Raw genomic sequence first — 24,151 nt, forward strand, 5'->3', positions numbered from 1 at the left:
GCAGAGGAAGGTAAATTTCCAAACTCATTCTGTGAGGCCACCATCACCCTAATACCAAAACCTGACAAAGATGCCACAAAAAAAGAAAACTATAGGCCAATATCACTGACAAACATAGATGCAAAAATCCTTAACAAAATTCTACCAATCAGAATCCAACAACATATTAAAAAGATCATACACCATGACCAAGTGGGCTTTATCCCAGGGATGCAAGGATTCTTCAATATCCACAAATCAATCAATGTAATACACCACATTAACAAATTGAAAAATAGAAACCATATGATTATCTCAATAGATGCAGAGAAAGCCTTTGACAAAATTCAACACCCATTTATGATAAAAACTCTCCAGAAAGCAGGAATAGAAGGAACATACCTCAACATAATAAAAGCTATATATGACAAACCCTCAGCAAACATTATCCTCAATGGTGAAAAATTGAAAGTATTTCCCCTAAAGTCAGGAACAAGACAAGGGTGCCCACTCTCACCACTACTATTCAACATAGTTTTGGAAGTTTTGGCCACAGCAATTAGAGCAGAAAAATAAATAAAAGGAATCCAGACTGGAAAAAAAGAAGTAAAACTCTCACTGTTTGCAGATGACATGATCCTCTATATAGAAAGCCTTAAAAACTCCACCAGAAAATTACTAGAGCTAATCAATGAATATAGTAAAGTTGCAGGATATAAAATTAACACACAGAAATCCCTTGCATTCCTATATACTAACAATGAGAAAGCAGAAAGAGAAGTTAAGGAAACAATTCCATTTATCATTGCAACGAAAAGAATAAAATACTTAGGAATATATTTACTTGAAGAAACAAAAGACCTATATATAGAAAACTATAAAACACTGGTGAAAGAAATCAAAGAGGACACAAATAGATGGAGAAATATACTGTGTTCATGGATCAGAAGAATCAATATAGTGAAAATGAGTATACTACCCAAAGCAATCTATAGATTCAATGCAATCCCTATCAAGCTACCAACGATATTTTTCAGAGAACTAGAACAAATAATTTCACAATTTGTATGGAAATACAAAAAACCTTGACTAGCCAAAGCAATCCTGAGAAAGAAAAATGGAGCTGGAGGAATCAACCTGCCTGACTTCAGTCTCTACTACAAAGCCACAGTCATCAAGACAGTATGGTACTGGCACAAAGACAGAAATATTGATCAATGGAACAAAATAGAAAGCCCAGAGATAAATCCACACACCTATGAACACCTTATCTTTGACAAAGGAGGCAAAAATATACAATGGAGAAAAGACAATCTCTTTAACAAGTGGTGCTGGGAAAATTGGTCAACCACTTGTAAAAGAATGAAACTAGAACATTTTCTAACACCATACACAAAAATAAACTCAAAATGGATTAAAGATTTAAACATAAGGCCAGAAACTATTAAACTCCTAGAGGAAAACATAGGCAAAACACTCTCCAACATAAACCACAGCAGGATCCTCTATGACTCACCTTCCAGAATATTGGAAATAAAAGCAAAAATAAACAAATGGGACCTAATTAAAATTAAAAGCTTCTGCACAACAAAGGAAACTATAAGCAAGGTGAAAAGACAGCCTTCAGAATGGGAGAAAATAATAGCAAATGAAGCAACGGACAAAAAATTAATCTCAAAAATATACAAGCAACTCCTGCAGCTCAATTCCAGAAAAATAAAAATGACCCAATCAAAAAGTGGGCTACAGAACTAAACAGACATTTCTCCAAAGAAGACATACAGATGGCTAACAGACACATGAAAAGATGCTCAACATCACTCATTATCTGCTGCTAAGTCACTTCAGTCGTGTCCGGCTCTGCGCGACCCCATAGACAGAAGCCCACCAGGCTCCCCCACCCCTGGGATTCTCCAGGCAAGAACACTGGAGTGGGTTGCCATTTCCTTCTCCAATGCATGAAAGTGAAAAGTGAAAGTGAAGTCGCTCAGTCGTGTCCGACTCTTAGCGACCCTATGGACTGCAGCCTACCAGGCTCCTCCATCCATGGGATTTTCCAGGCAAGAGTACTGGAGTGGGGTGCCATTGCCTTCTCCATCACTCATTATCAGAGAAATGCAAATCAAAACCACAATGAGGTACCATTTCATGCCAGTCAGAATGGCTGCTATCCAAAAGTCTACAAGCAATAAATGCTGGAGAGGGTGTGGAGAAAAAGGAACCCTCTTACACTGTTGGTGGGAATGCAAACTAGTACAGCCACTATGGAGAACAGTGTGGAGATTCCTTAAAGACTCTGTGGGAGAGGGAGAGTGTGGGATGATTCGGGAGAATGGCACTGAAACATGTATAATATCATATATGAAACAAGTCACCAGTCCAGGTCTGATGCACAATACTGAATGCTTGGGGCTGGCGCACTGGGATGACCCAGAGGGATGGTATGGCGAGGGAGGAGGGAGGAGGGTTCAGGATGGGGAACACATGTATACCTGTGGCAGATTCATGTTGATATATGGCAAAACCAATACAATATTGTAAAGTTAAAAAAAAAAAAAACTGGATATAGAACTCCCAAATGACCCAGCAATCCCACTGCTGGGCATACACACTGAGGAAACCAGAATCGAAAGAGACACATGTACCCCATTGTTCATTGCAGCACTGTTTATAATAGCCAGGACATGGAAGCAACCTAGATGTCCATCAGCATGAATGGATAAGAAAGCTGTGGTACATATACACAATGAAGTATTCCTCAGCCATTAAAAAGAATACATTTGAGTCAGTTCTAATGAGGTGGATGAAACTGGAGCCTATTATACAGAGTGAAGTAAACCAGAAAGAAAAACACCAATACAGTATACTAATGCATATATATGGAATTTAGAAAGAAGGTAACAATAACCCTGTATGCAAGACAGCAAAAGACACACAGATGTATTGAACAGTCTTTTGGACTCTGTGGGAGAGGGTGAGGGTGGGATGATATAGGAGAATGGCACTGAAACATGTAAAATATCATATGTGAAACAAATTGCGAGTCCAGGTTTGATGCAGGATACAGGGTGCTTGCAGCTGGTGCACTGGGATGACCCAGAGGGATGGGATGGGGAGGGAGGTGGGAGGGGGGTTCAGGATGGGGAACACATGTACACTCATGGTGGATTCAAGTCAATGTATGGCAAAACCAATACAATATTGTAAAGTAAAATTAATTAATTAAAAATAAATAGATAAATTTATATTCAACGATAAAGAGATTTTGAAAGATCATAGTCTGAGAAGGTCATCTGACACATGAAGGGACCAACCCCAGAGAAATGAAACACCTTTTCCAAGTTCACTGGACTGGTTAGAAGCATAGTGATGGTGAGAGCTTTGGACCTTGGTCTTAGGCACACCAGATGTTGCATCACCGAGTATTATGCTTTGATCAAAGACATTCCTCAAGGAAGATTTTATGACAAACTAAGGAAAGCTTACTTCAAATATTATCCTGAGAATAATTTAGAAAAGAATAAAATCTGGGTATTTATTCTAGAAGAAAGATGCCAAAACCAAATGATTCCAGTGTAAGGAAGATATTACATTACCCAAAATGTATACCAGTAAAGCTAATCATGAACCTCCTCAATGATATTCTCATTGTCTTATAATTTTGACATTTTTATCAAAATGAAATAATGTTTATTGATGTGTGATATTGTAACATGAAAGGAAAATTCTAAAATGTACTACATCTCTAATACACTTGCTTTAAATCGATGTACTATTTCCTATATATATACATTTATTTTCATCAAATTGTGATAAAGGGAACACAAGTGTTCTGAACATTTTTAATCTTAAAATATTTGGTAAAAACTTAAAATATTCTTCCATATTTCAATGTTACTAAATAATATCCATACTTTATTTATAACTGTCCAATGGTCTATAAGATATGCCATAATTCACTTGGACATGTTTTTGGATCTGTGAATGGTTTCATATTTATTTTATATTGTAAGCAATGCTATAATAAAATTCTCATATTTTTCTTTCTTCTTTTGAATTATTTCCTTTGGCTAGATTTCAAAGAGCAGACTGTGGAGTTGTGACCATTGATCTATTTATGGTTCTTGACCTGAAATACCAAACCCACTCCTCAATGATTCAGCAGAATTTTCACTGGAACCTTAAAAAAAGTTTCACACCAAGTACTCATGCCAGGGAGGTGTTGGGGTCAGGGGAGAGAATTAAATTAGGTTAATGTTATGGGTCTAATTTTAATGGGCTAATATTCATAATTTTCCTTATCTGAATCCTGGTTTCTTTTAAACTAAAAGAAACTTTCAGACTAAAATTCCAAGTAATATTACAATTTAGACTAGAAAAAACCATACTCCAAAAAAGGAAAATTACAATTATTAAAACATTTAAATAAACCCCAAACAGTAACCTGGATTCACACTCTCAATTATTTACATTTAACTGGAGTTCAATTCCAAGAATCCTCCTCAGTACCTTGAGAAAATATAAAATGGATATACAATGCCTGACTTCAAGAGCTTATAAGCTAGTATGAAATTTAATTAATTAGTCTTGGAAAACCTTCATTTGTCAATTTTCCACCTGCTAACTGGGAGGAGACATATTTGCCTATCTTGAGGAAGGAATATAAATAGAAATGAGATGAGATTGGTAAATAAATACTCTACTTAATTGCAATGCATACTGATCACTTTTAAGAAGTTTTAGTCTAATTTGTCCAAAAAGAACATCCAGATGGCTGGTGGTGTTGTGGATAAGAATCCATCTGCCAATGCAGGGGACACATGTTCAATACCTGGTCTAGGAAGATTCCACATCCTGCAGAGCAACTGAGCCCATATCCTGCAACTACTGAGCCTGCGTGCCAGAACTAAAGAAGCACACTCACCCTGGAGACCGGGCTCCGCAACGAAAGAAGCCACCACAGTGAGAAGCCCAAATACCACAACTATGAAGCCTGCATGCTCTAGGGCCCATGACCCCCAAGTGATGAGCCCTTGTTCTGCAACTACTGAAGCCCACATGCTCTAGAGCCAGCAAGTCACAACCACCAAGCCTGCATGCTGCAACGACTGAAGATCACATGCCTAGAGCCTGTGCTCTGCAACCAGAGAAGTCACCACAATGAGAAGCCCATGCACCACAAGTAGAGAGTAACCCCACTCTATGCAACTAGAAAAAGCCCATGTGCAGCAGCAAAGATGCAGCACAGACAAAAATAAGTAAAATACAGCAGTGTGTACAGGTCAAAAATAAATACATAAATAAATAAAACCTTTCAAAAAAGAAAACATACAGATGGCCAACAGGCACATGAAAAGATGCTCAACATTGCTAATTATCAGAGAAATGCAAATCAAAGCTACAAAGAGGTAAAATGACCGTCATCAAAGAGTCTACCAATAACAAATGTGGAAGAGGGTAGGTAGAAAAGAGAACCTTCTTACACTGTTGGTAAGAATGTAAATTGGTGCAGCCACTGTGGAGAATAGTATGGAAGTTCCCTAAAAAACTAAAAACAGAGTTACCATGTGATCTAGCAATCTCATTCCTTGGCATCTATTTTGGAGAAAACTCAAATTTGAAAAGACGCATGCTCCTCAACATTCATAGCAGCACTATTTACAATATACACACACACACACACATACATACACATAAATATACACGGTGGAATACTACTCAGCCATAAAAAAGAATGAAATAATAGCACTTGCAGCAACAGAGACGGACCTAGAAATTATCATACTAAGTGAAGTAAGTCAGACAGAAAAAGACAAATATCATATGATATCACTTAGATGTTCAGTTCAGTTCACTCCATTGTGTCTGACTCTTTGCAACCCCATGGACTGAGGCACACCAGGCCTCCCTGTCCATCACCAACTCCCAGAGTTTACTCAAACTCATGTACATTGAGTCGGTGATGCCATCCAACCATCTCATCCTCTGTCGTCTCCTTCTCCTCCCACTTTCAATCTTTCCCAGGATCAGGGTCTTCTCAAATGAGTCAGTTCTTCCCATCAGGTGGCCAAAGTACTGGAGTTTCAGCTTCAGCATCAGTCCTTCCAGTGAATATTCAGGACGGATTTCCTTTAAGATGAACTGGTTGGATCTGCCTGCAGTCCAGGGACTCTCAAGGGTCTTCTCCAACACCACAGTTCAAAAGCATCAATACTTTGGCGCTCAGCTTTCTTTATAGTCCAACTCTCACATCCATACATGACTACTGGAAAAACCATAGCTTTGACTAAATAGACTTTTGTTGGCAAAGTAATGTCTCTGCTTTTGAATATGCTGTCTAGGTTGGTCATAACTTTTCTTCCAAGGAGCAAGCGTCTTTTAATTTCATGGCTGCAATCACCATCTGCAGTGATTTTAGAGCCCCCCCAAATAAAGTCTGACACTGTTTCCATTGTTTCCCTATCTATTTGCTATGAAATGTGGGGCCAGATGCCATGATCTTAGTTTTCTGAATGTCGAGTTTTAAGCCAACTTTTTCACCCTCCTCTCACTTTCATCAAAAAGCTCTTTAGTTATGCTTCAATTTCTGCCATAATGGTGGTGTCATCTACATATCTGAGGTTATTGATATTTCTCCTGGCAATCTTAATTCCAGCTTGTGCTTATAAGCAGGGTGACAATATACAGCCTTGATGTACTCCTTTTCCTATTTGGAACCAGTCTGTTGTTCCATGTTCAGTTCTAACTGTTGCTTCCTGACGTGCATATAGGTTTCTCAAGAGGCAGGTCAGGTGGTCTGGTATTCCCATCTCTTTCAGAATTTTCCACAGTTTGTTGTGATCCACACAGTCAAAGGCTTTAGCATAGTCAATAAAGCAGAAGTAGATGTTTTTCTGGAACTCTCTTGTTTTTTCAATGATCCAACAGATGTTGGCAATTTGATCTCAGGTTCCTCTGCCTTTTATAAAACCAGCTTGAACATCTGGAAGTTCACAGTTCATGTACTGTTGAAGCCTGGCTTGGAGAATTCTGAGTATTACTCTGCTAGTGTGTGAGATGAGTACAATTGTGCGGTAGTTTGAGCATTCTTTGGCATTGCCTTTCTTTGGGATTGGAATGAAAACTGACCTTTTCCAGTCCTATGGCCACTCCTGGTTTTCCAAATTTGCTGATATATTGAGTGCAGCACTTTCACAACATCATCTTTCAGGATTTGGAATAGCTCAACTGGAATTCCATCACCTCCACTAGTTTTGTTCGTAGTGATGCTTTCTAAGGCCCACTTGACTTCGCATTCCAGGATGTCTGGCTCTAGGTGAGTGATCATACCATTGTGATTACCTGGGTCCTGAAGATCTTTTTTGTACAGTTCTTCTGTGTATTCCTGCCACCTCTTCTTAATATCTTCTGCTTCTGTTAGGTCCATACCATTGCTGTCCTTTATTGTGCCATCTTTGCATGAAATGTTCCCTTGGTATCTCTAATTTTCTTGAAGAGATGTCTAGTCTTTCCCATTCTATTGTTTTCCTCTATTTCTTTGCACTGATCTCTGAGGAAGGCTTTCTTATCTCTCCTTGCTAGTCTTTGAAACTCTGCATTCGGATGGATATATCTTTCCTTTTCTCCTTTACCTTTCGCTTCTCTTCTTTCCTCAGCTATTTGTAAGGCCTCCTCAGACAACCACTTTGCCTTTTTGCATTTCTTTTTTTGTTTTTGTTTTTGAGATGGTCTTGATCACTGCCTCCTGTACAATGTCACAAACCTCCGTCCATAACTCTTCAGGCACTCTGTCTATCAGATCTAATCCCTTAAATCTATTTCTCACTTCCACTGTATAATCATTAGGGATTTGATTTAGGTCATACCTGAATGGTCTAGTGGTTTTCCCTACTTTCTTCAATTTAAGTCTGAATTTGTCAATGAGTTCATGATCTGAGCCACAGTCAGCTCCCAGTCTTGTTTTTACTGACTGTATAGAGCTTCTCCATCTTTAGCTGCAATTAATATAATTAATCTGCTTTTGGTGTTGACCATCTGGTGATGTCCATGTATAGCCTTCTCTTGTGTTGTTGGAAGAGGGTGTTTGCTATGACCAGTGCGTTCTCTTGGCAAAACTCTATTAGCCTTTACCCTGCTCCATTCTGTAACTCCAAGCCAAATTTGCCTGTTACTCCAGGTGTTTCTTAACTTCCTACTTTTGCATTCCAGTCCCCTATAATGAAAAGGACATCTTTTTTGGGTGTTTGTTAGTTCTAGAAGGTATTGTAGGTCTTCATAAAACTGTTCAAATTCAGCTTCTTCAGCATTACTGGTCAGGGCATAGACTTGGATTACCATGATATTGAATGGTTTGCCTTGGAAATGAACGGAGATCATTCTGTCGTTTTTGAGATTGCATTCACTTAAATGGAGAATCTAAAATATGATACAAATTAACTTATTTATAAAACAGAAACAGGCTCACAGACATAGAAAAAAAAGTTATCGTTATCAAAGTGAAAACAGAGGAGGGATAAATCTGGAGTTTTGGATTAACAGATACAAACCACTGCTGCTGCTGCTGCTGCTTCTGCTAAGTTGCTTCAGTCGTGTCCGATTCTGTGCCACCCCATAGACGGCAGCCCACCAGACTTCCCCGCCCCTGGGATTCTCCAGGCAAGAACACTGCAGTGGGTTGCCATTTCCTTCTCCAATGCATAAAAGTGAAAAGTGAAAGTGAAGTCGCTCAATTGTGCCTGACTCTTAGCGACCTCATGGACTGCAGCCTACCAGGTTCCTCTGTCCATGGATTTTCCAGGCAAGAGTACTGGAGTGGGGTGCCATTGCCTTCTCCAACAGATACACACTACCATATAAAAAACAGATAAAAAGTAAGGAACTACTGTATAGCACAGGGAACTGTATTCAAACTATATTCACTGTAATATCTATAATGGAAAAGAATATTATACATATACATATATACACATATATATTCATATATATATGAATCACTTTGCTCTACACCAGAAACTGTATATATAAACATAATATATATAAACATAATACTGTAAATCAACTATACCTCAACAAAAAAAAAAAAAAGAGAGAGAGAGGAAGAAGAAAATGTTCAAGTTTAACTGGAAGCCATGAAGTTGCCATCAGTGGTCAGTTTCTGGGGTCAGGTCATTTCTTTTTAAAATATCTAAAGTTGGTTTATATTATTTGAAATCCAAAGAATCCTAAATCAGAAGAGGCCTAAATGTAGAAGTCTTTCATTCAGTTCAGTTCAGTTCAGTTCAGTTGCTCAGTCGTGTCTGACTCTTTGAGATCCCATGAATCGCAGCACACCAGGCCTCCCTGTCCATCACCAACTCCCGGAGTTCACTCAGACTCACGTCCATCGAGTCGGTGATGCCATCCAGCCATCTTATCCTCTGTCATCCCCTTTTCCTCCTGCCCCCAATCCCTCCCACCATCAGAGTCTTTTCCAATGAGTCAACTCTTCGCATGACGTGGTCAAAGTACTGGAGTTTCAGCTTTAGCATCATTCCTTCCAAAGAACACCCAGGGCTGATCTTTAGAATGGACTGGTTGGATCTCCTTGCAGTCCAAGGGACTCTCAAGAGTCTTCTCCAACACCACAGTTCAAAACCATCAATTCTTTGGCATTCAGCCTTCTTCACAGTCCAACTCTCACACCCATACATGACCACAGGAAAAACCATAGCCTTGACTAGACAGACCTTTGTTGGCAAAGTAATGTCTCTGCTTTTCAATATGCTATATAGGTTGGTCATAACTTTCCTTCCAAGGAGTAAGCGTCTTTTAATTTCATGGCTGCAGTCACCATCTGCAGTGATTTTGGAGCCCAAAAAAGTAAAGTCTGACACTGTTTCCACTGTTTCCCCATCTATTTCCCATGAAGTGATGGGACCAGATCTTTGTTTTCTGAATGTTGAGCTTTAAGCCAACTTTTTCACTCTCCTCTTTCACTTTCATCAAGAGGCTTTTTAGTTTCTCTTCACTTTCTGCCATAAGGGTGGTGTCATTCGCATATCTGAGTTTGTTGGTACTTCTCCTGACAATCTTGATTCCAGCTTGTGTTTCTTCCAGCCCAGCGTTTCTCATGATGTACTCTGCATATAAGTTAAATAAGAAGGGTGACAGTATACAGCCTTGACATACTCCTTTTCCTATTTGGAACCAGTCTGTTGTTCCAGGTCCAGTTCTAACTGTTGCCTCCTGACCTGCATATGGGTTTCTCAAGAGGCAGGTCAGGTGGTCCGGTATTCCCATCTCTTTCAGAATTTCCCACAGTTTATTGTGATCCACACAGTCAAAGGCTTTGACATAGTCAATAAAGCAGAAACAGGTGCTTTTCTGGAACTCTCTTGCTTTTTCAATGATCCAGCGGATGTTGGCAATTTGATCTCTGGCTCCTGTGCCTTTTCTAAAACCAGCCTGAATATCTGGAAGTTCACGGTTCACGTATTGCTGAAGCCTGACTTGGAGAATTTTGAGCATTACTTTACTAGCATGTGAGATGAGTGCATTTCTCATTAGGGATCATGAAAGTGTTCTGGCAGTTCTCACAGGCTTCAAGGCCAGGAAATGGTCCAGCTGGCTGTCAAAAGCTGGGACTCCAGATAGCCAACTGGTGATACAAGTTGAAATGCTAACCTAGACCAAGTTTAGGCCTCCCTCAGAAATAAACTTTCAGAATCAGTGAGGGCTTAGGTTCAGGCGGACAGTCACGTACTCTGAAAGAATTTATCTGCAGAGTGAAGTTCATCATTTATTTTTCAACAAATATTTTTTATGTACTTTCTGTGAATCAGACCCTGGGTTAGGTACTGGTAATAAAATGGTGAACAAGAACCTGTGTGTTTGTGGAGCCTACATTCTAGTGATGGAAACAAATTAAAAAATAAGTAAGGAAATAAAGGAAGTGAGATTGTGGTTCAGTTCAGTTCAGTTCAGTCACTCAGTCGTGTCCGACTCTTTTTGACCCCATGAATCGCAGCACACCAGGCCTCCCTGTCCATCACCAACTCCCGGAGTTCACTCAGACTCACGTCCATCGAGTCAGTGATGCCATCCAGCCATCTCATCCTCTGTTGTCCCCTTTTCCTTCTGCCCCCAATCCCTCCCAGCATCAGAGTCTTTTCCAATGAGTCAACTCTTCGCATGAGGTGGCCAAACTACTGGAGTTTCAGCTTTAGCATCATTCCTTCCAAAGAAATCCCAGGGCTGATCTCCTTCAGAATGGACTGGTTGGATCTCTTTGCAGTCCAAGGGACTCTTCAAGAGTCTTCTCCAACACCACAGTTCAAAAGCATCAATTCTTTGGTGCTCAGCCTTCTTCACAGTCCAACTCTCACATCCATACATGACCACAGAAAAAACCATAGCCTTGAGTAGATGGACAAAACAAACAAATTCTTCTGTTCTGGGAGAATCTGTTTTAACTATGATGGTTAGGGAGGCTCTGGCTGAGAACCTGGAAGTTAAACTGAGAACATAAAGTTAAGAAGAAACAACGCTGTGAAGGGCAGCAAGGAACACTTCAGGCAAAGGGAACAGCATAAGTTGGAAAAGAGCTTGAAGTGTTCCAGAAACTGGCTTTAGGCTTGGGTTGGATCATAGTGAAAGAGGGAGTCTGTGGCATCAGATGTAGTGATACAGGCAGAAGCCAGATCATGTAGCAGTTTGTAGATCATGGAAGGAATTTTTATTTTGTTCTAAGTATAAAGCAAAGTTATTGAGGGTGTTTGTTTAACTGCTGCTACTGCTGGTGGTTTAGTTGCTAAGTTGTATCTGACTCTTGTAACCCCATGGACTATAACCCACAAGGTTCCTCTGTCCATGGAATTTTTCTGGCAAAAATATTGGAGTGGGTTGCTACTTCCTTCTCCAGGGCATCTTCCACATCCAGAGATTGAATCTGTGTCTCCCGCATAGCAGTCAGATTCTTTACTGACTTGAGCCGTAGCTTTAAATTGTGGAGAAGAGAGAGACAGTCATCTCAAAGTATTGTACCTTCTTATTTTATAGAAAAGAAGTAGAACCTCAAAAGTTTGGAATTATTGGTTCCCAAGTCCTTGGCCAATCTAATACAGAGCCAAACTGTAGAGCACAGAGTAGTCTGCTCAGTGCTAATGTGGCAGCCTGGATGGGGTGGAGTTTGGGGAGGAGGATGGATATATGTATTTGTATGGCTGAGTCCCTTTGCTGTCCACCTGGAACTATCACACCATTGTTAATCAGCTATGCTCCGATATACAATAAAAAGTTTTAAAAAAAGCAGATCTAGGACCCAATCCCAATGTCATGCCCTTCAGCTTAGTGGTCTCATTTCCTTCCCTTCTCCCAGAGCAGCCAAAGCACCCTCAGGGCTCCAGGCAGAGGACTCAGGACAGGGTGTCTCATTCATGGTCTGTATCCTCCCCTCCATCCTCATATACCTCTGAATGTTCTGGTCATGGGGAAGCCTACTTGTTCGCTGCCCACCACCAGAGACAAAACCAGGTCACTCAGTCTTAGAAATGGACATGGGCTGCAATGATGATGGTGATGACCGGCTTTAGTTCCTTTATCTTAATGCTTTGCACATACCAGGTAATTTAATCGTCACAGCCACACTCTCAGATGGACATGATTATAGCACTTATTCCCATATCTGGAAAATGAGGCACAAATAAGCTAAATGGGCTGTTCCCTAAGCTGCAAGCAGACCATGCATTGTGCCTTAGGTTGTTCACCCCCCACATCCAGCCCTGAGCTGGGGAGAGTTCAGGTTCCTTGTTGCTCCCACAGCATCTGTTCTGTTTTTCTCACATTACCTGTTGTGTAGTGGTGATGTTTTCCTTTTTAGCTACAAGCCAGGAAGTTTCCTGTGGGTGGTTATATGGGAATAATTAGTCTTTATGTAAGCACTGCCTTGCAGGATATGAAAGACATAACTCTCAGGCAGCCAGAGAACCCAGGAGGATGCTTATAATCACTAGGCTTCATTCTCTCCAGGAATAATTATGGATTTCAACCACAAATCACCACTTCAATAGGGTTTTCACACCTTAGCTTCTTCCCAAAATTTTAAGAGCGGATTTTCTAGGGAAAGATTATGGATGAAGGGGCAGACATCCTGTGGTTCTTTTTTCTTTTTTCTTTTTTTTTTTTCTGTGGTTCTTTTTTCCTGCTGGAGGTGGCTTCTCATCAGGAGTGGAAAACAGATGTCACTTCCTGGGGAATCAATGTCATGGTCTAGCCAGAGCCCTCAGAGTCATAGGACATGGGGGCTGGAAGGTGCCTTACAGACTATGAATTCAGTCTCTTTTGATTATGTATAATGAGAGTCAACTTCAAATGCCTAAAGCAGAAAAGGAGATTGGGGTATTAACATAGTTACAAATGTAATAGCGAATCATCACCATATGTGCATACAAACTTCTCCAACACCCACACTTTCTCCCCACACCCTCTCCTCTCACCATCCCCCACTACCACCTCTGCCATTCTTCAAGACTAGAGAGTGTTTTTCAAGACTAGCAGGGTCTACTGCTATGTAACAACTACTCACAAAAGTTAGTGGTGTAAAATATCAATCATCTTGTTATATTTCATGATTCCATGGATTGAGAGTTCAGGCAGGACTCAGATGAATAATTCTTTCCTTTCCCCATGGTTCCAATGAAGCTCACTTGGTGGCAGCCAACCAGCAGGTGAGCTTGTGCAGGGGCCAGAGACAGCCTCATTCACAGGTCTGGTATCTTGCTGGGACTGTCCGCTGAGCACCTACACATGGCCTCTCCTGTATGGCAACCTTGTTCTTCAGTCACTAAGTCACGTCCGATTCTTTGCAACACCATGAACTGCAGCACACCAGTCTTCCCTGTCTTTTACCATCTCCCAAAGTTCACTCAACCTCATGTCCATTGAGTTGGTGATGCCATCCAAACCATCTCATCCTCTGTCACCCCCTTCTCCTCCTGCCCTCAGTCTTTCCCAGCATCAGAGTCTTTTCCAATGAGTTGGCTCTTCACATCAGGTGGACAAAGTATTGGAGCATTAGCATCAGTCCTTGGGGTAGTCAAATTTCTTACATGGCAGCTCAGGGGTCCCCAGAAACAGGTAAAAGCTGTAAGGCTTCTTCTGATCCAGTCTCAGAAGAAACAACATTTCTACCACATTGTATAATGAAACAAGTCACTAAAGCCAGCTTGAATTCAAGGAAAAGCAAATTATTAATAGAATCCACCTCTCAATAGGGTTGTTAAATGATTTCTCTGGTGGCTCAGACAGTAAAAGTTCTGCCTACAATGTGGGAGACCTGGGTTCGATCGGGTCAGGAAAATCCCCTGGAGAAGGAAATGGCAATCCACTCCAGTACTATTGCCTGGAAAATCCCATGGACAGAGGAGCCTGGTAGGCTATAGTCCATGGAGTCGCAAAGAGTCGGACACGACTGAGCGACTTCACTCACTCACTTTAATCTCCCACAGACAGTTTGCTAGACAAGCATCCACAATACTTAATACTTAAATACTGCTTGCTTAGATCCAAGAGGAAAGATGAATGAGAAATGGAAACAAACATCTGATCAAATGGTTTGGGAGTCAAAGGATATGAATGATGTGTCTTCTCCTCTCATTTCACCAGTGATCAATAGCTCCAAGAAAGGATTATATATAAAGAAAAGGTAAGAATAGTATACTTACTTTCTTAGAGTTGTGAAGACCAAATAGATTTTTTATATGCAACGTACTTAGCACAGTGCCTGACACATAGTAGACTCCCTATTAAAATGCTTCATCAAAAAAATAAATAAATAAATAAATAAAAATAAAATAAAATGCTACATCATCATCACGCTTGATGGGCCTCATTTTGATACTTAACCTTGGCTGTGCATGTATGCTCAGTTGCTTCAGTGTATATGACTTTTTGCAACCCCATGGCCTATAGCCCGCCAGGCTCCTCTGTCCATGGTATTTTCCAGGCAGGAATACTGGAATAGGTTGCCTTTTTCTCTTCCAGGGGATCTTCCTAACCCAGGGATTGAACCCGCATCTCCTGCATTGGCAGACAGATTTCCTGGGAACCCCTACCTTAGCTAGACATCAAAATTTAACTCCCCAGAAGCTTCTTTTGCAGGATTATAATGGAAAGCAAAAAGAGGAGAATGAAAGATGGCTTATAGCATTGTGACTCCGTTTGCACGCAAATTAGCAATGGTCATTCAATCAGGATTCTCAAAGTAAATGCTTTATTTTAATGTGTTATCTAATACAAACAACAATGCCATTATGAAGCTCTTAGATCCTGTCCCTACATGAATCACAGAAATGATCATATTGCATAAAAAACTGGTGGTGGAGGTGACCATCTTGTGACACTGACCGTTTCTCTTGCAATTCCCTGAGTCCAGGCTTTCCCTTTATCAGCCATCAACTTCTAGGGCTGGACTGATGTCCAACCCTATCTATCTCCTTTAGTAAGATGAAGTTTCTGTTTCTAAGAAAGTGAATTTACTGGGCTCTATCCTTAGGTTTTCAAGGCTTCACAAACTCCCAGGTGCCTGGCATCAATCTTCACTTCTAGAAAAAAAGACCACCAGTGTGGAAAAGGTTGTGTAATACTTTTATATAACTCAGGGTACACTGATGTGGCAGGACACCTGGAGCTGGTTCTGATACATTACTGGGATGGTTCCTTAAAGTTTGGATAGAGTAAGAAATGAGGAACTGCCTTGGCAGAATGTTGACAGGATCAAAAGGCTCGGGAAGGTGGAAACAGTAGAAACAATATATTACATGAGACATGGAAACCCACCAATTGACTGTAATCCAGGACAGCCCAGACACTCCCTTCATTAACATAATAAATAATGAATTCCTGAGAGGGACCCTGAAATATCCAAAACGCTTGTTAGCCATCCTTTGAAGGTCATTATTTAAAATGGGAGAATCTGCCATTGAGCTGGTCCATAAAGTAGAACTAAGAGGATTATGAAATGGCAAATGGCAGTGCTTAATTGTCAGAGGCAAGATGAATGTAGTAATTATTATCCTGGTCAGCAAGATTTGGAGTAGCAATCGGGCTTCCTTGAACACCACGTAACTATAGCAATCATAGTGTTACAAGAAGTGATGATAAATGGAGAGCAGACCGAGTACTACTTAACTTTTATAACCAATAAAACAAAAGACAGGGAGAACAGAAATCTGTGTAAGTTGCAATAAGGGGGAACTATGGTCCCTCAGGGCTTCCCCGGTGACTCAGTGGTAAAGAATCCACCTGCAGTGCGGGAGACGTGGGTTTGATCCCTGTATCAGGGAGATCCCCTGAAGGAGGAAATGGCAACCCACTCCAGTATTCTTGCCTGCAAAATCCCATGGACAGAGAAGCCTGGGGATCTACAGTCCATGGGGTCACAAAGAGACATGGCTGAGTGACACATGCACGCACAGTCCCTCACCTATTCTAAATCTAAGTCAGTGTAAAAGCTCAGGATCCATTAATTTAAGGGAAATCTAGGTCTGGTTGGGGAAAGAATCTACAGCAACACTGTATGTACAGTAAATATCCCCCCAAACCTTCTCTCAGAGGTACATGTGCCCAGTTGCTAGGTTAACTATATACTGGGGAAAGAGGTATATCTCGATCTGTGGTATCTGAAGTGCAACCACATTCCTACACATAGAGCAGGGATAGGGGGCATATGGGGGCCAGATGATAGATGGAATTTTATATATAATGCATAATTGGGACAGATATTCTTAATAACTGGCAGAACCTTCACAATGATTCCCTGACCTTTTGGAGTAAGAGCTAGAATAACAGGAAGAGCTCTACGGGTGTCCTGACACTCTTCCTACACCTAGTCAAGATAATTAATCAGAAGCAATGTCACATCCCAGGTAGAAGTGCAGAACGTAGAACCATCGTCAAAGACTTCAAGCATGTATGACTGGCAGTCCCCATCAAGTCACCTGAGGGTCCCCAGCAAAAGCCAGATGGGACCGAGGACAGCATACCATGACAAACTTAACTAGATGATGACTCAAATTTCAGCTCCTGTGTCAGATACAGTATCTTCACTAGAACAGATCGACACAGCCTCCAGCACTTGGTATATGGCTTGTACTTGCCAGAGCAAGTACATTCTTCTCAATCTTTGTGAGGAAGGAGGATCAAATGAGTTTCACTGTTTAACATAAGGAGGAGGAGCAGGATGCATTCGCTGTTTCTTATCTCTAAGAGCTTCCTTCTGCAAAGTCTTCAATGGTCTTGATATCCTGCAGACACCACATTTGCCCACCATATTGATAATATCTGCCAGTTATACCTAGGGAGCAAGAAGTAAACTAGATGCCCTAGTAAGAAGCATGTTTGCCAGGAAGTAGGAGAAAAATTCCACAAAGATTAAGGAACCTGCCACACTGATGAAATTCTTAGAGGTACAATGATCACAGTGGTCCCCAGACTTTCTGGCACCAAGGATTGGTTTCATGGGAAACCGTTCTTCCATGGACTGGAATATGGGGTGAGGGGTGGGAGTGGTTTAGGGATGATTCAAGCACATTCCATTTATCGTGTGTGCTGTTTCTACTAGGCCTTCCCTCATAGCTCTGTCGGTAAAAGAATCTTTCAGGAGACCCGGCTTTGATTCCTGGGTCAGGAAGATCCTCTGGAGAAGGAAATGACAACCCACTCCGGTACCCTTGTCTGGAGCCTGGCAGGCTACAGTCCATGGGATCGCAAGAGTGAGACATGGCTTAACGACTAAACCACCACTATTTCTATTCTGATTACATCAGCTCCAGCTCAGATCATCAGGCATTAGATCCTAGAGATTGGGGACCCTTGATCTAGGATATGTTGGCAAATCGTCCTTAAGGTAAATTGTAATGCCTTGAAATCTCCACCACTAAGAAAAAGAAAAATTTCTTTGGATTTTAGGGGCAATATTGCTCTTAAAAATAATGTTCCAATTCATATATCAAGTAATTAAAAATCTGCCCATTTAGAGTGCTATCCAGAGTGAAAGGAAACTCTGAAGCAAATCAGAAGTGTACTGTAAGCTGTCCTGCCACTTGGGCCATTAGACCCAATGGGTCAATGGACTAGGGATATCCATGGACGATACGGATGGGTGTCTGGAGTCTGACAAGACCCAGTAGGAGAAGCCAGGGTTCTGGAGCAATGCTATTCCTTCTGTGACAGAGAAATATTTGCCTTTCAAGGAAAAACAAAAACAAAAACAGCAATGACAACAACTCCTGGAGAGCTTCCGGGCACTGATAGAAATTGAGTGAGTATGCGACCAGAGTTGCCCATATCATGAACGGGATATGAATAGATCTGTCAAAGCATATGGCCAGTAGCACAGCAATAATCCACTGCTATAGAAACAATACATTCAGGATCATAGATTCTGAAGGCAAAAATAAATTACATTACAGTTGACCCAGACTCTCAAGGCACCTAACCTTTGTTTCACTGACATCTCTCACTAACTCACATCCATAGAAGAGGACTATTCTCAGGTCTCATTCACAGATGGGTCTGCTCAGTAGATGGGGACCAGTTGCATAAGTGGGCTACTTCTGCCCTAACTGCCCCCATCCCTGATGAGTGGCCCTGAAGGGCAGTGGTGAAAGGAAATCCTCTCAATTGGCAGAATAGGGAATACAGCCCGTGGTGGTTCCCTAGGTGTGGAGGAGTAAATGGTCTGAAGTATGGAGGTACTTGATAGATGTGTACTTTTGAACAGTGGCAAATAGCTTGGCCAGTTGTTCAGAAACTAGGAAGGAGTGAGAATGAAAGTTTAAAGGTAAGGAAGTCCAGAGGAAAAGGCATGTGGATAAACCTATAGAAGCGTACTTTTATTTCTCATTAATGCCCATCAGAGAGCACCATTTCTGAAGAAACATGCTTCATACTGGCAGGGATGAGCTCTCTATGGAGTCAAGATGACTCCCCTTACCAAGGCTAATCTGTTATTCATCAATAGAAGCTGACCTTCCAGGAAAAAATAGCCTAACACAGAGCCTTCTATAAAGCATCATCCACTTAGATGATTTAACAGTCACTTGTTTGCACGGGATCACTTCTACCCTAAAGGTGGCTACAATTTACCATAGTAGAAAATGACACATATCTGGATATGGGTATGTCTTCCTATCCACAGTGCCTTTGCTAACCCCACCATCCAAATACTTACAGGACATCTGATCTACCTGCAGGTATCCTGTACAACACTGCCTCAAATCAAGAGCCCTAAATTCATAGTAAAGAAGTCAGGCTAGGAGCTTCCTTGGTGGCTCAGTGGTAAAGAATCTACCTGCCAATGCAGGAGACACAGGTTTGAGCCCCTAATTCAGGAAGATCTCTCATGCAGCTAGCAACTTAAGCCTGTGTGACAAAACTATTGAGCCTGTCCACTGGAGTGCAAAAGCTGCAACTACAGAGCCCACGTGCCACAGCTACTGAAGCCCACACCCTAGAGCCCACGTTCCACAATAAGAGAAGCCACCTCAGTGAGGAGCTCATGCACCACAACTAGAGGGGAGCCCCTGCGCTCTGCAACCAGAGAAAATAACCATGCTGCAGCGAAGACCCAGCACAGCCAAAATAAATAAATAAAATTATTAAAAAAAAAATAAGAAGTCAGACTAATGTGTACATGGCCATGGGATCTTCTGGTCTCACCACCATCTATTAGAATGCTATAATGGTTATTTGAGTCAAGCTAAGACCCCAGCTAGGGACAGTCTCCTGTGAGGTTGGAGCAAGGCTGTCCAAAATGCTGCTTACGTGCCAAGCCAATGGTTAACAATAACAGCTAGAATACACAGGTATAGGAATTAAGAAACACAAATCGCTTTGGCCTCTTTTACCATATTTGTAACTGAACAGAATCCTACAAGGACTCCCCAGAATAGATCCCACCCATGTCCTCCACCTGCCTTTTATCTATAGAAAAATTTTAGTCAAAAAAAAAGGAAAATTTAATCAGAGAAGTAAAAAAATGAAGAAAGGGAAACAGTCAAGCAAGACAAAGAATCCGCCTGCTAATTCAGGAGATGTGGGTTCGATCCCTGGCTTGGGAAGATCCTCTAGAGAAGGAAATGGCAACCTACTCCAGTATTCTTGCCTGGAGAATCCCATGGACAGAGGAGCCTGGCAGGCTACTGTCCATGGGGTCACAAGAGTTGGACACAACTTATCGTCTAAACCACCAGCCATTAAACAAAGTCAAGGACATTTAGTTCTTCCTCAAGGACTATGGAAAATCCCATGGACGGAGGAGCCTGGAAGGCTGCAGTCCATGGGGTTGCTAAGAGTCGGGCATGACAGAGCGACTTCACTTTCACTTTTCACTTTCATGCATTGGAGAAGGAAATGGCAACCCACTCCAGTGTTCTTGCCTGGAGAATCCCAGGGACGGGGGAGCCTGGTGGGCTGCCGTCTATGGGGTCGCACAGAGTCGGACATGACTGAAGCGACTTAGCAGTAGCAAGGACTATAGATAATATTCTGAGCCATGTCCTTTGAGCTGTTTTGAAGATAATGAAATCACCACCAGGTGGAAGATGTTAGCTATATGCTGCCCACAAGCACCCCAACCGGTTGCAACCAGGTTGATAATACTGACTCCTACTTGCCTCCCTCCAACCAATCAGAAAAATGTCCATTAGCATATCACACCCTGCTCCTCAAACACTGTAAGATCCTCACTACCTGCTCCAGAGTGTGACCCACAGTTTTGACGCATTAGCCCACTGTGTCCCTCTTCGTCTTTCAAAGCAATAAAGCTATCCTTTTCTACTTCTCCCAAAACTCTGTGTCTGTGTTTCTATTCAGCACTGGTGAACAGAGGCCAAGTTTCAGCAATATATTCACAGTGACCCACTTATAAAAATTGTATTTTATAAATTTTTATAAAAGTGCCTGTAAACCTAGGCACTTCTAAAATGTACATCCTGATTGCCTATGTTAGAACTCAGAAGACACAAATTCCACTGACTTTGAACCTGAGGCTAACTCTTGATCACTTTAGGCTCCTCCTGCCTGTAGATTAATAGGCAAAGAAAAGAATACTGTACTGATGGAGATAATTAATCCTGACTACCACAAAGAGCAGATGTTTCTACCATCTGAGGGGAGCATGTAGGAGTAGGTCTGAAATCTAGAGGATTCACTGGGGAATCTCCTGTAGTTTTTATTAACTATGATATTGTGACTGGACAATTGCAAAAACTTTGTCTGGACAAGGGTAAGTCAGATGAGAGCTCAATTCCTCAGGAATGAATGTCTAGGTTATCCTACTAGGTAAGTAACTTATACCAAAAAAAAAAAAAAAAAATACAAACAGACATAGAAAACAAACTTATGTTCACCAAAGAGATAAGGACAGGAAGGATAAATTAGGAGTCTGGGATTAACATATATACACTGCTGCTGCTGCTAAGTCGCTTCAGTCATGTCCGACTCTGTGCCCCATAGACGGCAGCCCACCAGGCTCCCCCATCCCTGGGATTCTCCAGGAAAGAACACTGGAGTGGGTTGCCATTTCCTTCTCCAATGCATGAAAGTGAAAAGGGAAAGTGAAGTCGCTCAGTCATGTTCAACCCTCAGCGACCGCATGGACTGCAGCCTACCAGGCTCCTCTGTCCATGGGATTTTCCAGGCAAGAGTACTGGAGTGGGGTGCCATTGCATTCTCTGATATACACTAGAATATATAAAATAGACAATCAACATGGACCTACTGTATAGCACAGGGAACCATACTCGATATTTTATAATAATCTATAAAAGAATCTGAAAAAATAGATATATATATGTATAACTGAATCACTGCTGTACACCTGAAACTAGCCCAACCTTGTAAATCAACTACACTTCAATTTAAAAACAACCTAGAGGAGTGGGATGGGGTGGGGGGAAGTTTCAAGAGGGAGGGGACATATGCATACTTATGGCTGATGCTTGTTGATGTGTGGCAGAAACCAAAACAATATTGTAAAGCAATTATCCTTAAATTAAGAATAATAAAGTTGAAAAATTATTTTTCAATTTAGAATAAATAATTTTTTAAAAAATAGGAAAAAAAAATGAAAATAGTGTCACAAGCAGGGTTGTAGTTGTTTTTCCAGAGAGTTGCCTGATAGATGTTTATCAACACACAAATGTTTTCTTTCTGTCCTTCTTCATTCCCTCTCCATCTGCTTCCTCCAATTCCATTACCAAAGAGTCCATTACTTGCACGTGAGCCTTTGTATCAGGCTCTGCTTTCACAAATCTTGGCTAAGACAAATACCTACCTCATAGTGTTGTCAGGTTTCATTGCAATAATATGACGATGGCCAAGAATGAGCAGCCTAATCCTAGAAAAATGTGCCCACCTTAGATGGTTTTACTTATTGTCTCTTAAGGACAAGGAGACAAAAATACTTGGAAAATCAACTGCTGGGCAGACTGAGGCAGGAAACAAATAGATGTTAGGATGGAATCAAGACAGGTTTCTTCCAGTCTGGTCCCTGGACAGGGTGACTTGGAAAGGCTGAAAGACAAATGTTCTGGGGGTGTCCTACTGAGGAAGGTTGGGTTTGCAGCATCTCTGGGCTGTTAGACTGTTGTATCCTTCTGGCTCCTCTGTTAAGTACTATGAAGCCTGAACTCCAGCCCCACCAAGGAGTGGCACGAAGAACCTGAGCTGATTCTTTGGTCCTGATAGAAAGCTAATTTTCAAGTATACCATGTACTGACTGAAACCCCTTCTGATTTTTGCCCCAGTTTTGTAGGCATATGAGTCAGGAAAATGGCTAGATGTGTACATGTACATGTCTGTGTTTTTAGGCTGAGTAAGCTGTATCCCTAAAGTTGTATTGTCCAAAATGGTAACCAGTCACATTGACAACTTAAATTTAATTAAAATGAAATAAAATGTTAAAGTCAGTACCATAGTCAACTAGCCACATTTTAACAGCTCAATAGCAAGTAATTTCAGAATTAATTACAGACATCAAATAATGAAAATAATGAAATAGGATGATGTGAGTTGATGGATATGTTAACAAACTTTATTATACCTAAAAGTGAAGTGAAGTCGCTCAGTCATGTCCGACTCTTTGTGACCCCATGGACTATAGTCCACCAGGCTCCTCCATCCATGGGATTCTCCAGGCAAGAATACTGGAATGGGTTGCCATTTACCTAGTAGCCAACATTTTGAAATATCTATGTGTATCAAATCTTAACATTGTACACCTTAAATTCACACAATGTTGTACATCAATTATCTCTCAAAGCTGGAGAGAAAGAGAAAAAGAAGTAATCAAGTGCTCAACAACCACATATGGCTAATGTCTACCATCGTGAACCACACAGATACAGAATGCTTCCATCATCACAGAACGTTCTTTTGTACAGAGCTATAGAGGAGCTGCAGCACTTGGAACCCAGGTCTAGGTTGTTGGGGAACAAACATAGCTGAATGCATCAATGGGAAAGAGAGCTCTCCTCCCTAACTTGCATCTAGAATGCAGTTAATGAACCTCCCTCCTCCCACCAGAGCTTCCCTGGTAGCTCAGTTGGTAAGGAATCCTGCAACGCAGGAGACTGTGGTTCGATTCCTGGGTCGGGAAGATCCTCTCTAGAAGGGATAGGCTAGACCACCTGACCTGCCTCTTGAGAAACCTGTATGCAGGTCAGGAAGCAACAGTTAGAACTGGACATGGAACAACAGACTGGTTCCAAATAGGAAAAGGAGTACATCAAGGCTGTATTTTGTCACCCTGCTTATTTAACTTATATGCAGAATACATCATGAGAAATGCTGGGCTGGAGGAAGCACAAGCTGGAATCAAGATTGCCAGGAGAAATATCAATAACCTCAGATATGCAGATGACACCGGAGAAACAGTGGAAACTGGCTGACTTTATTTTGGGGGGCTCCAAAATCACTGCAGATGGTGACTGCAGCCATGAAATTAAAAGACTCTTACTCCTTGGAAGGAAAGTTATGACCAACCTAGACAGCATATTAAAAAAATAGAGACATTACTTTGCCAACAAAGATCCGTCTAGTCAAGGGTATGGTTTTTCCAGTAGTCATACATGGATGTGAGAGTTGGACTATAAAGAAAGCTGAGCGCCAAAGAATTGATGCTTTTGAACTGTGG

The sequence above is a fragment of the Bos indicus genome, chromosome 10 (genome assembly GCF_029378745.1).
Source record: "Bos indicus isolate NIAB-ARS_2022 breed Sahiwal x Tharparkar chromosome 10, NIAB-ARS_B.indTharparkar_mat_pri_1.0, whole genome shotgun sequence".
Lineage (NCBI taxonomy): Eukaryota > Metazoa > Chordata > Mammalia > Artiodactyla > Bovidae > Bos > Bos indicus.